Source organism: Trachypithecus francoisi, unplaced genomic scaffold (assembly GCF_009764315.1).
Source record: "Trachypithecus francoisi isolate TF-2019V2 unplaced genomic scaffold, Tfra_2.0 Lachesis_group20, whole genome shotgun sequence".
NCBI classification, from domain to species: Eukaryota; Metazoa; Chordata; class Mammalia; order Primates; family Cercopithecidae; genus Trachypithecus; species Trachypithecus francoisi.
In genome coordinates this window covers 56840188-56857512 of record NW_022681466.1, presented here as the reverse complement: position 1 = coordinate 56857512, position 17325 = coordinate 56840188, and the positions used below count along the sequence as shown (strand labels likewise).

Sequence of the window (17325 nt, the reverse complement as noted above, 5' to 3'; positions counted from 1 at the left end):
GCAAAAGCTTTACTCTTAACTTCTCCTTTATAAGTGGATGAGCCTGGCTTGCCAAGGAGAATAGTCCCATTTACATGCCAGAAACACTTGACACAGCATATACTCCCTACAATATGATGCTAGAATTAATAATGCACAGAGTTGTAGGCAGGCCCAAGTGTATTCTCTAGTAGGACAGGCTTTTGCAACCTTTTTTATAAAACAATCCATTTTTTGAAAAAAAGAAAATCTCATTCCTTCCTTTAATCTCATTTGAAATTCCAAATAAGTAAAATAATCATAATCATTAAACATCATGATTCCGAGATGACCCCCTACTACTCTCCCTCCCCAGCTGAAAACCACTTAGGGGGTTACTAGCTATCTTGTGTCCAGATGAGGCATTTATAACACAAGCTAATAATACATTATTGCAAATGCATGATGTGCCAGGCCCATTTCTAAACATTTACAAATCCTAACTCAGGAACTAGCAGCACCTGTATGAGATCCGTATTCTTACTTCTCCCATTTTATAGATGAAGGACCTGATGCCCCCTCAAAAGAGGAAAAGTTGGCCGGGCAGAGTGGCTCAGGCCTGTAATCCTAGCGCTTTCAGAGGCCTAGGCAGGAGGATTACCTGAGGTCAGGAGTCTGAGACCAGCCTGGCCAACATGGTGAACACTCATCTCTACCAAAAATACAAAAACTAGCCGGGTGTGGTGGTGCACACCTGTAGTCCCAGCTACTCGGGAGGCTGAGGCAGGAGAATTGCTTGAACCCAGGAGGCAGAGGTTGGGGTTAGCAGAGATCACGCCAACGCACTCCAGCCTGGGCGACAGAGCGAGACTCCGTCTCAAAAAAACAAATTAAAAAAAAAAACAATTTTTAAAAAGAGGGAAAGTTATTTGCTTAGACACACGGCTAGAGCATGGCAGCGCCAGGCTTTGAATCCCTAAACTCTTGACTGGTTTAACCCACTCACTAACATAACACTCATCATTTCAATACGTTTCAATTTGATTTTCATCCAGCAATGGATAAGCCATTTTGGAGCATCTCCAGATTGAACTTCTACCATGTGAAGCCCACCTGGGAACCAGATGCAGCAGCGCTCAGCAGAATAGCTGCCCTGGGAGGCACTGATTCTAGAAGCCCCTGCCTGTACCCACTCAAACACCATCGCTCTCGTGGGGTCCCTCCTGTGTCACCCCTAACAGCCCTACAAAGTAGGTATTTTTTTAAATCAATGTTTCCACATGAGGAAGCTGAGCCTAGTGAGACTGTCCAGCAGGTCTTCCCCAGAATCACAGTCTTTTCCCACCTTACTGCACCCCCTTCCCAGACAGAGCCTTTGAGAGCCCTGGGGCTGTCCATTCCCGCCACGAATAAACTTGCTTAATGCCGGATGAGAAGCCGCTCTCAACTTGCATTTCCTGGAACAGGCACACATCATTTCTATTTTCCTAATAGCCCAACTCCCTTCTGAGGAATGAACCTCCACCCAGCCTGAAAGCTGAAGAGATTTCTCTAGAAAATTTCAAAAACATCCCATGTTTGAAGCATGTATTACATTTCCAAATATGTCTGTACTACATTTAATGACTGAATTTTTTTCTTCAGCCATGGAGCTACAAGCTGCTGAACATAAAAGAACAAAGACATTCATGGTCTATGCTGGTTCCAGGCATAGAAAGCCCTAGAAATATGTTAAATCATCAAGAGTATAGGAACCACAGCAACCAAAGAAGAAAACTAAAAATCAGCGTTGTCACTGGGTTTTGTGTCCTTTTGGAAGAGTGTCTAGGTGAAATGAAATCCAAAGAAAGCCTGGTAAGAGACACACCAGGGCAGACCCCCAACCCCTGTTTATGACAAGTGGAAATGACAATGGTGACAGGAAATGCTGCCTTGGCATGAGAAGGATGACATTTACACCCGCAGCTGGGTAGAGGGCACGCAGGACTGGTCCCCACAACTTCCCCTAATTTGGAGGTACACAGGCTGGAGGCTTCCCGATGGAGAAAATCAGAATTATCCGTACCAGGCTGGGAGTCCAGCCCCATCACCCCAAGAGCAACATCAAAGCAAGGCTTCTCTCTTCTCCACCGTTCTCCACCGTGTAGTGACTTCTCACTAAAAATGATGAGGTCAGGCATCTTTACAGTATTGGACTGGCTTCCCCAACCGAAATAGGAACTCTGCTAACCCTATCAAAATATAAGCTCTGTAACATTCAAGTCTGTGTATTCCTTGCACACGGTTGTGTTCTCACACCTAGAAAAGTGCCTGACACAAAAGAGATACTTGCCATCCTTTTGTTTACTCTCTAAGAAACCAAACAGAGAAGTGAAGACATAAATTTATCCACCCGGCACCTGGGGCATCTGTCACAGAGAAGATGCCAATGGGGACATCGGCTCCTCATACTGGGGCAGCTTCCAGCTCCAGCCTCTGTCCCTCCCTGTGTAACTCTGAAGCTGCTGGGCTGCGAAACCAGCAACCTCTGGGGAGGTTTTAACGGCATCCAGGTAAACAAGGAGAAGCGCTTCTGAGGGGACCAGCCGGAGTCAGGTTAGATATGGTTTTTAGTTCAGGATAAACACATGAGGAAGAAAGCATAAAAACTGTGAGACATTCTATATTATAAATGTAGAGATGATTGGAAGATGATGGGTAGATAGATAGAATTACATAGATAGAATTCATATATATATGTATACCACACGTATGTATTTGCATGTATATGTGTACATATATGAAGATATATATGGTACAGAATGCAAGAAATATACAATGTCGCCTTCTTCCCCTCAGATTATTTGTTATGTTTCTGGCCAATGAAAAAATTATATGAAAAAAATGGAAATTCCTTCTCTTTATTTGAATGGCTTCCTATTAAACACAGGATTTGCTACATGGAACTGAAACGTTAAGCATTAAGGCTCTCAGCTGCAAGAGAGAGTATTATGAGTTGAATGGCGTCCCCGGAAAAGATGTTGAAGCCCCAACCCCAGGACTTGTGTATGGACCTTATTTGCAAACAGGGTCTTTACAGAGACAGTTCAATTAAAATGAGGTCATCGGGATGGGTCCTAATCTGGTATGGAGTCAGAAAAGGGGCAAATTTGGACAAAGAGATGTGTACATGGGGAAAATAGCGGGTGAAGACAAAGGCAAAGATTGGGGTGAAGCATCTGCAAGCTAAGGAATGTCAAAAATCACCAGCACACCACCAGAAGCGAGGAGAGGGCCATGGAACTGGTTCTCCCTCGCGGCCTTCAGAAGGAACCAATCCTGCCAACACTTTGATCTCAAATTTCCAGAACTATGAAGCAATGAAGTGCTGTTGTTGAAGACGCCCAGCTTGCGGTACTTTGTGATAGCAGCCCAAGGAGAATAATACAGATAAGCGCTGGCTTAAGCACAGAAAGCAGCAGCCTCAGGCCTCAGTTCATCTAGGTTTCTCTAAGTTCTACTTTCCTCAGTCTGGGCTCCATTCCCTGGCAAGTGGTCACTACGTGGTGGAAGTGGTCACTACGTGGTAGCCCCCAGAAGCCCCTTACTTACAACTTTCCAGTTTCAAGTCCCCTCTGGGGAGGGCTTCTCTTCCCAGGAGTTCCAGAAAAGACCCGGAATCAAGTTTTAGTGACTTGAATCTTGGGGAAGGGGCCAGCCTCTGAAAGGAGTCTGAAAGGGAGATGAGGATTTTTCCCTGTGGAAAACCAGGGTTCTATTACCAAAGAAACAGCGGGTGGAGGCTGAATGCCAAGCATACAGACACACGAATACATTGTATCTGGAATACATTTTAATACAAGGGATCTGTGCATCCATCCAATCAACAGGTATTTATTGAGTGCAAGACATTGTTCTAGATATGTCAGTGAGAAAAATGGACAAAGACCTTTGCCCTCATGAAGCTTATACTCCAGTGGAAAAAAAGGACTCAGTGATTGAAGGTCAAGAAAATTACTGTGGCCAACATGCTAACTTGTGGGCTCGGAAAGTCTGTTGAAAGAGTACGTGAATAGAAAAGGGATCGGCCGGGCGCGGTGGCTCAAGCCTGTAATCCCAGCACTTTGGGAGGCCGAGACGGGCGGATCACGAGGTCAGGAGATCGAGACCATCCTGGCTAACACGGTGAAACCCCGTCTCTACTAAAAAATGCAAAAAAAAAAACTAGCCGGGCGAGGTGGCGGACGCCTGTAGTCCCAGCTACTTCGGAGGCTGAGGCAGGAGAATGGCGGGAACCCGGGAGGTGGAGCTTGCAGTGAGCTTAGTTCCGGCCACTGCACTCCAGCCTGGCCGACAGAGCAAGACTCCGCCTCAAAAAAAAAAAAAAGAAATGGGATCTAGTGGATCTGCCAATTGAATTCCAGTTACTCTCAGAAGCCCACAGCAGTGGGGAGTGGGGGATTATAGAATTCTCAAATGCTACATAGCATGGGACTTCAGTGAATAAAGAGGCAGGTGGATCTGCGAGTCCCAGGAAGGCAATAATAACTTCTCTCACACTGGAGAACCTGATACCTAGTGATGTGTCATTCTTAGACAAACACATGGAAAAACAATTTAAAAATTGGCCGGACACAGTGGCTCACACCCACATCTGTAATCCCAACACTTTGGGAGGTCGAGATGGGTGGATCACTTCAGCTCAGGTGTTGGAGACCAGCCTGAGCAACATGGCAAAACCCCGTAGCCACAAAAAATACAAAAATTAGCCAGGCACAGTGGGACGTGCCTGTGGTCCCAGCTACTCCAGAGGCTAAGGTGGGAAGATCGGCTTGAGCCTGGAAGGCGGAGGTTGCAGTGAGTCAAGAGCCACCACTACACTCCAGCTTGGGTGACAGAGTGAGACCCTGTCTCTAAAAATATATAAATGAACATGTATGAACCCTATCACAATGGTCCTTTTATAGAATTAAAACTGCATGCTCCTGGCTGGCACAGTGGCTCACGCCTGTAATCCCAGTATTTTGGGAGGCCGAGGCAGGCAGATCACGAGGTCAGGAGATCGAGACCATCCTGGCTAACACGGTGAAACCCTGTCTCTACTAAAAATACAAAAAATTAGCCAGGTGTGGTGGTGGGTACCTGTCCCAGCTACTCAGGAGGCTGAGATAGGAGAATGGCGTGAACCTGGGAGGCAGAGGTTGCAGTGAGCTGAGATCGCGCCACTGCACTCCAGCCTGGGTGACAGAGTGAGACTCTGTCTCAAAAACAAAAAAACTGCGTGCTCCTTAAGTACTGTTTTTCTATTCCTTCAGGGAACTCCTCCCCAGGCTACCCCAGCATCAAGAGAATTGTGCTTATTCTAAGGACAAAAGAGGACATGAAGTCACCATATTTTGCTATCGGGTTTCTTCAACAGCCAAGTGTGTTTAAATCCAAAACGCTCCCTCCCTGGATGAGATCACGGATGGAGTGAGCACTTGCAGCTGAGTTGGTGAGCTTTCAGAAAAAGAGAGTCCTAAAATAACAGCTTCCTGAATTCTGCAGCTCCCTCTGAAAGTCTGAATTACCTTGCTTCCTGAGCAAATAATGCAGTGTCTTTGCTTTAATCCAAGGGTAAAGACCTTTGGTGGAGGCCTTAGTGCATACTTATCATCTTCAAAATCATCAGTGACTTTTTATTCATTTATTTATTCATTCATCAACAAATACCTTTTTTCAGCATGGTGTTGAGGCTTGAAAGGCAAAACCAATCCCAGTCCTACCCTCTGGGTCACTAAGGCCTTCCCTAGCCTGCAGTTTGCACAGCTGTCAATCAGTCTCACAGATAAACATGTGATTTCGAGTCACATGGGAGCCTAAATATGGAGATTTGGTCCAATCAGGGGAAGTCATAGAAGACTTCTCTAAAAAAGTGATAACTGAACTGAAATTTAAAGGATTGAGTGGAAAGTATCAGGTGAAGAGAAGAAATAAGAACATTTCCAGGACAAGAAACAGAATGTACAAAGGTCTGGAGTGAAAGAGAGCAAGATTCAGCAAGTCTCAAATGCACAAGAGGAGTGTGGTGGGAAATGAGCCTGGGAAAAACCATGAGGAAAAGTCACATGAGGAAGCCCTGTCCTCATCCTAAGGGCATTAGGGAGGCATTAAGCATTTTGAGCAGTCAGTGATGCGCTCAGATTTGTGTTTTGAACCCACAATGGATGCCACACTGTGGATACAACATGGTCAAGAGTGGCAGCAGGTGGAACATTCAAGAGTTTCTTGCAGCAGCCCGTGTGATGGCTGATGAACTAGAAGGATGGGGGAAAATATGAAGAGAAAGGGATGAATTCCAGAATTGTCTAGGAGGTCAAAGTGGCAGATCTTGCCTTATTAGATGCAGACTTGAATGTGAGGAAGATATCAAAGTTAACTCCTGGGTTTCTGGCTTTCATATTTGTATACTTGGTGGAACCATTGACTGAGGTAAGACAGACTGAAAGAAGAGCAGTTTGGAGAATTTGGTCAGTGAGTTTGATTTTTTTAATTAATAGACTAATTTGTACAGAAGTCTTAGTTTTATAGAAAATTTGAGAAGTACGTAGTGTTCCCATATACCTTATCTCCCAGAGTTTTTGTGTTTGATACCTGCCATTAGTGTGACACATTTGTTATAATTGACGAATCAATACTGGTATGTTATTATTAACTAAGATTCCTGGTATGTTGTTATTAACTAAGGTTCATAGTTTACACTGAGGTTCACTCTACGTTGTACAGTTCTACAGGTTCTGACAAATGCATAATGTCAGGTATCCACTATTGTGCAAAGTATCACACAGAATCATTTCACTGCCCTAAAAACACTCTATTCTTCATCTATCCATCCCTCCCTCCCTCACCCCCTTGACAACCACTTATCTCTTTTGTCTCTACAGTTTTTCTTTTCCAGAATGTCATATGGTTGGAATTATATCAATAAGTAGCCTTTTTAGATGGGCTTCCTTCACTTAGAGCTATGCACTTAAGGTCTCACCGTATCTTTTTGTGGCTTAATAGCTCATTTCTTTTTATTGCTGAATAGTATTCCATTGTATGTATATACAAGTGTTTGCTTATCCATTCAGTTACTGAAGGATATGTTGACTGCTTCCAATTCTTGGCAATTATGAGTCAACTGTTACGAATATTCATATGTTGAATTTTATGTGGACATAAGCTTTCAACTCATTTGGATAAATACCAAGAAATAAGAATAATAAATATTTCTGGATCATGTGGTAAGAAACTGATTAGTTGTGTAAAACTATCTTCCAAAGTGGCCATACCATCTTGCATTCCCACCAGCAATGGAGAGTTCCTGTTGTTTCTCATCATCCTCACCAGCATTTGATGTTGTCAGTGTTTTGCGCTGTTGCCATTCTAATAGGTATGTGATAGAAGCTCCTGGTTGCTTTACTTTGCAAATCCCCTGATGGCATATGTTTCTGAGCATCTTTCCAAATGTGGATCTGCCATCTGTATATCTCTACTGGTGAGGTGTCTGTTACTTTGCTGACTTTTCATTGGCCTATTTGTTTTCTTATTGTTCAGTGTTAAGAGTTCTTTGTATTATGTTGGATAAAAATTCTTTATCAAATATCGTTTTTGCAGATATTTTCTCCCAATCTGTGGCTTGTCTTTTCACTCTTTTAGCAAGTCTTTTACAAAACAGAAGCCGGTGAGTTTTATTTTGACATTGTTAACCTTGAAGGGTCTTTGTGGCATCAAGGGGAAATGTCAACTAGGTGGCACAGGACAGGAGGGAGCATGGTGAGTTCCAGGAACTCAAAGAGTGTGTGGCTGGAGCAAAAAGACAGTAGGACATAGGCCAGTCTATGAAGGGGCCTGCAGACTGTGGTGAGGAGTTTGGTCTTCGCCCCACTGAAGAATTAATTCCTGAAATTCTGGTGGATCATCTCTGAAATCAAGCTTTTCAAGTTATTCTGACAGAGAGTAAATATCATAGCCAAATCCCTTTCTTGAAGGCAGTGAGGAGAAATTTGCGTCTGGGGGTTTAATCCAGTGCTTCAGGTTGAGCATATGTTTACTCAATATTTGTTGAATAAATGATTTAAATGTCTAATATGTTATGTGGTGACATTTATATAAATATCCATGTGATAAATTCATTCATTGAGTCATTCATATCTCATGAGTGACAATTATGTGCCAGGTACCATACCAGTAGCTAGAAATAAAACATATAATGATCCTGGCTCTTATGGAGTTTATATCCCAGCAAGGGGAAATAGTTGATAAAATACAAACCTAAAATGTAAATTATAGAGGATATTAAAGGTACTGCTCTAAGAGAAAAGAAAATGTAAAGCAACTTCAAGAAAGTGTCCAGTTTGTGATGTTTGGTAGGCAAAATATAGCATACTTCATTAAAAAGGAACAGTGAAATAAATATCTTTTTAAAAAATGAGCTGGAATAGCCATATGCTTATCAGAGAGAAGAGTGTTCCAGGCAGAGAGAACAGCTTGTGCAAAGGCCTTGAGACGGAGAAGTGCCTGGAAAGTTCAAGGAATAGCAACGAGGCCAAGCAGCTGAGACAGAGAAAGCAAAGAGGGAAAAGAGTGAGAGATGAGGCCCAAGGTCACAGGAAGCCAACTCTCATAGAGCTTTATAGGCCAATGTGTGGACTTACACTCAACTTGAACGATATGGGGAATTGTTGCAGAGTTTTGAGCAGAGGAGCAGCATGACCTGACTTGCATTTTTAAAGGATTTCTTTGGTCCCTTGAGAAGGACGAAGGAAGAAGATCATTTAAGAATATTTGCACTGATTCAAGCAAGGGATGATAATGGCTCTGTTCTAGATGTGTTGAAGATGAGACTGACAAATTTCTGGATGAATTGGATATGGGATGTGAGAGAGAGAGGAATCAAAGATGACTGCAATGTTTTCAGCCTGAGGAACTGGAAGGGTTGACTTGAAATCAATGGAAACAAGAAAGGATGCAGGGAGAGCAGATTTTGGGTGGGATTGGATTAGGAGTTCCGTTTGGAATGTATCAAATGTGAGGTGAAGCAGTTCAGGAAATGCCACTCTGAAAGCTGATGCTTTGATGTGCTGATTACTTTGAACTGAGGGCATTTGGGGAGCAACAGATGCAGGCAGAGGCTTTCTCTGAGCTCCCCTTATCTGCCTAAGGACAGATCCTCCAAAAGGAATTCAGTTGTCATGAATTCCTTCCCCAGGAATCTCATCAACCAGGGAAGAACATAGGAAAGGAGATAAGATTGACATCAGCACTGACAGACCATCACTTACTCTTCTGAGGGCTCCTCTCAGGCAACGTTTATTATCTGAGAGACATTTAACAAGACCACCTTTATTTGCCGTACATTTCCTCCCCTCACACTTCCATAATTTGTTCTGCCACCACCCCCCAGAAGTCCCAAGTCCCTATTCCTTTCTATAGCGGAGGATGCTATACAAGCTTCAATCACTTCACCTCTCAAGTCTCATATTTTGTGGGACTCCCATGTGTACATACATAATTAAACGTGGTTTTTCTCTTGCTATTCTGTCTTATGTCAGTTTAATTCATAGCCCAGCCAAGGAGCCTAGAAAAGTAGTGTCTACCAGAGAATTGGTGAGTAGAGAGGTCAAGCAAGAAGAAGTAAGCAGTTAAGAGCATATGGGCTGCAGAGATGAAGTTGTGAGTCATTCATATATTGAAGTGTCTTCATCTCCTATAACAAAATACCATAGCCCAGGAGATGTATAAATAACAGACATACATATCCCATAGTTTTAGAAGCTGGAAGTCTGAGATCAGGGTGCCAGCGTGATTCTGGCGGGAGCTCTCTTCCAGGCTACAGACTACTGACTTCTTGTTGCAGAAAGCGGGCAAGAGAGATCTCTGGGGTCCCTTTCATAAGGGCACTAATCCCATTCATGAGGGTGCTATCCTTATGAGCTAATCACCTCCCAAAGGCCCCAGCTCCTGCTGAGGAATTCAACATATAGATTTAGGAGGAACACTAGTGATACAGCTCCGCTGAGTGGAGGAACACCAGAGCTCTTGTCTCATGTTGAATTAGATAAAACAGCACAGACACACGTGGAGTGGTTTTCAGGAGCAGAGAGTTTAACAGGCAAGAAAGAAGGGAGAAGGCAGAGGAAGAGGCTTCCCTGTACAGAGACAGAGGGAGGGGGGCCAAAACCGAAAGAGAAGACCCCAAGTGCCACGGATACCAGCCAGTTTTATGAGTAGGCTGGAGGAGGTGGTGTCTGATTTGCACAGGGCTCAGGAGATTGATTCGACCAGGCATGTCATTCACGTAGCCCAATGAAAAAGCTGGCCCTCCCACCCTAGCCTTTTAATATGCAAATGCAGGGTGCCATGATGTTCTACACACGTGGGGATATGTGGGGGCAGCCATGCTGCTAGGCACATGTTGGGGCAAGGGCAAGAGGACAAGGGTGGGAATCGCCATGTTTGGGTGCACCCAGCTTCTAATGACTGGCATTTGCCTATCAAAGGTTGATGGCCCAGGTCTAAGAGCCAGTGCTTTTCTGCTAGACAAGAAATATTTCTGGAGCTGCTTTAAAAATGAAAACTTTCCAAAGACCCCTTTTCCTCTCTGTCTGCCTAAAATAATTTTCTTTTTTTTTTTTTTTGGGGGGGGGACGCAGTCTCACTCTGTCGCCCAGGCTGGAGTGCAGTGACATGATCTTGGCTCACTACTAATTTTTAGTATTTTTAGTAGAGACGGGGTTTCACCGTGTTAACCAGGATGGTCTCGATCTCCTGATCTCGTGATCCGCCTGCCTCAGCCTCCCAAAGTGTTGGGATTACAGGCACGAGCCACCGCGCCCCGCCTTTTTTTTTTTTTTTTTTTTTTTGAGACTGAGTCTCGCTCTGTGCCCAGGCTAGAGTGGTGCGATCTTGGCTTACTGCAACCTCCACCTCCTGGGTTCAAGCAATTTTCCTTCCTCAGCCTCCCAAGTAGCTGGGATTACAGGCACCCACCACTACACCTGGTTAATTTTTTTGTACTTTTAGTAGAGACAGGGTTTCAACATGTTGGCCAGGCTGGTTTCCAACTCCTGATCTCAAGTGATCCGCCTGCTTTGGCCTCTCAAAGTGCTAGGATTACAGGCGTGAGCCACTGCGCTTGACCCTAAAATAATGTCTTAATAACTCCTACCATGCTAGCATTCAGTCCATTACAAGAAGATATTTAAAACTTAGAGACTGAGTGAGGTCATCTAGGAAGTATATATAGATAGAGAAGAGAACCCAGGTCTGAGTCCTGGGGTGCTCCAACATGACACTATTTACCACCTCCAATGCTATTATCCAGGCCCAAAACATCCTCAGCTACATCTCAGCAGCCTCCTAACCAGCCTCCCTGGTTCCACACTTGCTGATCTCCATTTTTCTCCACACAGCAGGCATAGCGGTCCCATCAAAATCAGATCCCACCAGTCCTCTGTTCAAACCCTACAAGGGGCATGCAGATGTGGTACATTCATATAATAAGATCACATTTGTCAATAAAAGACCCTGTATCCTGTGGTCCATTTACATGATATGACCAGCATAAGCAAATTGGCAGAAAGAAAGTAGATTGATAGTTGTCAAGGGTTAGGGGAGAGAGGAATGGGTGTGACTATTAATAGGGATGAAGTTTCTGAATTTATATGACGTTGATGTTTACACGACTCTGTGAATGTACTAACAACCACTGAATGGTACACTGTGCATGAGTGAACTTATGGTACATGAATTCTATCTCCATATAGTAGTCCCGACTTATCCACAGGGGTTACCTTCTAAGACCGCCAGTGGATTCCTGAAACTGTGGATAGCACCGAACCTGATTGCTATTAGTCAGAAAGTAGAACATGTTTCTTTTCACGTCTTCTACCCACAAATATAATGCCTTTCCACCTTAACTAAGCACTTATCATATACCATGGCCATACTTTTGCAGTTTGAGTTGTGATAGCAAAACTAGTAACCAGATTTCTTTTCTGAGGTTGTTGTTTAGGGGGTTTTTGGACCTTGCAAGTTTTGTACAATGAATATACATTACTTAGGTGGTCAGGAAAATATGTTATATAAGGGGAAAAAGTCCTACTACTGCTCCCACTGCTTGCAGGATGCAATCCTAAACTCCTTAGCAGGCCCAGCTTTTCCAAAGTCAAAGCTGTTCCTCCCCTCCCTTTCTGCTGCCCTAGGCCAAAATGAATCCGGTGGAGTCCTGGTTCCCCAAGATGAAAGGAGATGTCCTCTGAAACAAAAAGAGAGGATTCCCTGTGCTTAAAAACGGTTAAACAGGTTTTGTCCTGTTTGGTTTGGTTTGCTAAGAGTCTGCAGTAAGATTTGCGCATCGTGGAACTCTAAGAAGGCCACATAGTGGACTACCCACCCTGACATATTTGACCCCAGAACCTCCTCTTTTAGTGGCTCATCTCCAAGGACTTGAGTTCGAAGGAACAAGTCCCAGGGACGTCGCCCCCATCAGACAGGACTCTTGGCTGTGCAGCAAGCATCTCCAACTCTCTCCAGCCCAAGCTGCTGGAATCCTCTCCCCTCCTCCACCTGTAGAAACCCTACCCATGCTTCACAAGCCAGTCCTACTTGTGCCCTATCTGCAAAGCCTTCTCCACTCTCAGCACCTCATTCCCCTGTGTTTCTACACAACATCCCATGCATGATGAAAGCTCTTATCATGGTCATTGCTCCAGCTGTCATCAACTGCTGAGATGTCTTCAACACCAGACTGCAAGCCCCTCGGGTGCAGCAATGGGGCCTCCTCCACATGGGTTTCCCAAGGGCATGGTGTGAGGCTGGGCTCTGGGAATGTTTATGCCCTGGAACTGCCACTTTGGAGGCAGGTGGGCCTCCCTTCTTGGGGCGAGCCGCCCAGCAAGCAGGCCGGCGAAGAGCTTCATGCAGCATCCTTTCCACTTCCCCTTCTCAGTATCTCTGCCTAGGGACAGAAAGTCCCCAGAAACTTAGGGGTGAGGATTTTGGGTGTCTTTTTCATAGCTGTTCTCTTTCTTTATCTTTGGAATTTCTTTAAAAGGCTGTTTTTTAATCTAATTTTTATTTTTTTTAAAGACAGGTTCTTGTTTTCTTGCCCAGGCTGGAGTGCAGTGGCACAATCATAGCTCACTCTAGCTAATTTAAAAAAAAAAAAAATTGTAGAGGAGGGGTCTCACTGTGCTGCCCAGGCTGGTCTCAAAATCCTGGCCTCAAGCCATCCTCCTGCCTCAGTCTCCCAAAACACTGACATTACAGGAGTGAACCACTGCACCCAGCCAAAAGGCTGTTTTTAAATCAGAGGACCTGGTATCTGGAATTAACCTGTGGCCTGGCTATGATGGTGTCATGGAGTCTGACATCGTCTATTAACTGGCAAAGGAGCTGTTTGGAAAATAAAAACTGCCTACTCGGTGGGAAGAGGGTTGATCTGCTGTGGGGGTTGTGGGGAGTGGAAAGCACCCCAGACTGAGAGTCAGGAAGCTTACATTTGAGTTTTAACAATGTCACTAACATTATAAACGTTTAGGTCAATCACCTAACTCTTCCAAAACTCTAGTTCCTCAATTCTAAAGTGGAAGAATTGTAGGGATCCTTCACAGCTCTAAGACTAAAGATCAACTTAAAAAGAATAACCCTTAGGATATCTATTTGTAAAGAACTGTCTTTCTTTTCTTTTTTTTCTTTTTTTTTTTTTTTGAGACAGAGTCTTGCTCTATGGCCAGGCTGGAGTGCAGTGGCCCGATCTCAGCTCATTGCAAGCTCTGCCTCCCGGGTTCACGCCATTCTCCTGCCTCAGCCTCCTGAGTAGCTGGGACTACAGGTGCCCACCACCACGCCCGGCTAATTTTTGTATTTTTAGTAGAGACAGGGTTTCACCATGTTAGCCAGGATGATCACGATCTCTTGATCTCGTGATCCACCCGCCTGAGTCTCCCAAAGTGCTGGGATTACAGGCGTCAGCCACTGTGCCCGGCCTGCAGAGAACTATCTTTCAGAATGTTCTAGTGCATATAGTACAATCTCACACAGGAAGGCTCTGTGGTCTCCACCACCAGCCAGCAACATCAGAGGGGATTGTTCACGCCCTTGCTAGTGTCTTCCAAGATGATCCTTTGAGAGGTTTGTAGTAAGTTTGTAGAATACTATACTGGTGAGTCGAGTCAGGGACAGCTTGAGTGTGATTCGCACCCCCTAAGACCACCTCCCTATGGCAAACCATATCCACAGAGCACATTCATAAGGCTGATTTAGAATACTTGGTGGTTGTGCCTCATCAGTTACCCTCTTTCTGTCCAGGCCTCTTATTCTGACTTAGTGGAAAATAAGGTTGTTATAGCAATGGCTCCATTTGTCCTGTGGGCAAGAAACTCAGGGGGAGAATTAGTCAATTCTTCCTGGACATTCGGGAGCTTCTGGGTGGAGGGAAGACAGCAAAGCAGAAACAAACAGAAATCCTAGAGAGGCAGTCATCTGAGCATTCGTCACAGGGGTAGTCCTAGGATCCACCCTCAGGAGCCGTGAAAGGCCCATTGATCTGGCTGCGGCAGGGAGTGGCCCTGAGCTGGTGACATCTTAGGCGAGGAAAGGCACAGATGTCTGTGCTGGCTGTGATAAGAGGCTTCTCAGGAAATCTGAGTCACCTCGGGCTGGCTCTTCGAAGCATACAGGCCCTGCAAGCACCACGGCCTGGAGGCAAAGCTTCCTGCTAGCCCTGGGACCCTGGGACTTTGCATTTCCTGTTGGTGTCCTTTGACCTGGGCAGCCACCACCCCTGGGAAGTTTTCCAACACCCTCACCCATGCGTTTTGACCCTGGTGTTCACAGCTCTTTGTCTCTACTCATCTCGCTTTTGTTTCCTCTGGAATGTTCCAAGCCCCCTGCATCACCCCATGCCAGGAATCTGACATCCCAGGGTGAAAGCCGGTTTCACGTTACTCACCCCACCCTGTGATTTCCTGATGGAGGATCCGGAGACCTGAACTCTGGTCCAGGTCTACAGACGACTCATAATCATGGTTGAGGCCCCTTTCTAGGCCTTACTGTTCTCATACACCTAACTGGGGATGGGGTAGGTAGGATGGGAAACTTTTGGAGAAACAGATGTTTTAAAACTGGAATGATGCTAGACGTTTATTTGCTACTACCTGCTGGCTGCTGCCTGTCATTTCATCATTACATAGAAAAGAAATGCTCCAACCTTTTCTCATGCATTTACTCCTTGGTATAAGGGAAGGATCCAAGAGATTTCTTATGGAAGCAAAAATAAAAGTAAATTATGCAAAGGCACTGGTTCCCTTCAGGGGCTGGAGTAAGACTAGTGAGAATTGTGGAAAGGGAAGAAGCACAGAGAGAAGATTCCACTTCACGCATATTTTTTAGGGTTTGGCCTAAATAAAAGGACTTTCAGAGATTATAAGAGAATATTTGTGTTTAAAAAAAAACACTTTAGATAAATGTAACAGAGTTAACTGAGCAAAAAAATATTCAAGAATAAGACAGACTCAGGCCCCCGCAGTGACTCTGGCGCATGGTCAGAGAGGATTTATAGACAGAAAAAGAAAGTGACCTACAGAAAATGGAAGTGAGGTACAGAAACAGCTGGGCTGCTTACAGCTCTGTGTTTGCCTGATTTGAACACAGTTTGGGCAGTTGATCGCCTGTGATTGGCCGACACTCAGCTGCTCTGATCGGCTGACACTGGGCTACATGCTACAAGCCTCCATCACAATCTCTGTACACATTCCAGCAAGGTTACCATCTGCACAGCGGAACGTTTAGGTGGAACTTAAAATATGTAATGAGGCAGCTTGGGCTAAACTTGTTAACATTTGCTAGAGAAAAAAAAAAAAAAGCATCTGGGAGTCAACCAATCCATCTTTGATTTCTCAACTATGGAGACCACCACCTTGAGCATCTTCTCTAAGGTCCTGTAGACAGGAGTAATGCCTGGCAACTTGACTTTACAGTCCATGACATTGGACAAGCCTCTCAACCTCTCAGGTCTCTATTTCCTCAATCGTCAAAGGATGACGGTAGGATTGTGGGGAATTAATGAGTATATTTACTCAACTTTGAGACAGTAGATGTGCAATAGATGTTATCATCATCATCATCATCATAATCCCGCTATCGCTACAGCTGCTGTTCCTGCCACCCAGGTCTCCCAGCAGCAGGTCGTCCCTTAGAACCACACCCAAACCATCCTCCTAACCAATGCTGTACATCCTTCAGTAAAACTTTTCAAAAATGGACACAAAATAAAACAGTCCTTAAATGAGCCTACTTCTATTTTTCACATCCCCATTTCCCCAAGACGTACCTGTGCTCCACATGGAAAACCGTCAATTACAATCCTGCTCCTTCTGGGGCAGGGCAATGGGGAGTCGCCCAAAGGAGAAGCGATGTTCAAGCCCCCCACAGAAAGACCCCCAAACTCCCAAAGAGAGATGGACGTGAACGTGGGTGGAGTCCTGGGCTGATCAGACAGCAAGCAGGGCCAAGGGACATGAAGACAGGTGTGTTCTTGGAGACTTGTCACAGGAAGGAGCAGACTACCTCCTCCCTGGCCCCCAGTCCAAGCCTGGTTCTAGGTTAGAAGCGAATCAGCTGGAAGAGGAGCAGCTGGTGACCAGAAAGCACAGCCTTGTGCCCTCCCAGAGAGCAAGGCATGGCGTGCACAGCCTGCCCCAGGCTGCTGCCAGGGCCACCGCGGGGGGTCAGCTTCCATTGCTGAGCTCTGCTACGCCCTGGGAGCACCAGTCTCTGTCAAAAGAATGGATTTGTGCAGCTAAACCCCACAGGGGCTGGCCATTGTGGACCTGTCTGTCTGCATTTCAACTCTAGGCTTCACTCTTTGGTGAAAGTGAATCTCCAGTGGCACAGGCAGCCAGAACAGAAACGCCACACAGTCTCACCGTCATGCCAAGAGCTTCGTCTGCTTTGGGACAGAGCCCTGTGCTGGGAGCATGGGGGAGACTCACAGGGATCCGGAAACCTGCTGCTGCCCTCAGGGAGCCTGCTGTGTAGCCTGGAGAAGGAACTCATAGGCATTTGTAATACTGTCTATCTTGGAGTCTGTCATCCTCATCGAAATTAATGTTAACAGCACTAACTGAGCCTTTCTTACATGGGTGTGGAAACCACCAATATTCCTGGTATTAGGAGGTGGGCCTACGGGAGGTCATTAGGTCATGAGGCTGGAGCCTGATGAAGGGGATTAGTGCCCTTACAAGGGGATGAAGAGACCAGAGCAAGTGGCTTGCTCAGTCCCCTTCTCTCCCTCTCTCCCTCTCTCTCCTACCCTCCTTCTCTCTCTCTCCCACTCCTCCCTTTCTCCCTCACCCACCCCCT

General features: G+C 45.3%; 1 protein-coding gene across 2 annotated transcripts in view; it reads right to left on the bottom strand.

Moving 5' to 3' along the window:
• The window catches only part of CDRT4 (CMT1A duplicated region transcript 4), a 74544-nt gene that overhangs the window by 45974 nt on the left and 11245 nt on the right, over positions 1-17325 (bottom strand). The window lies entirely within an intron of this gene.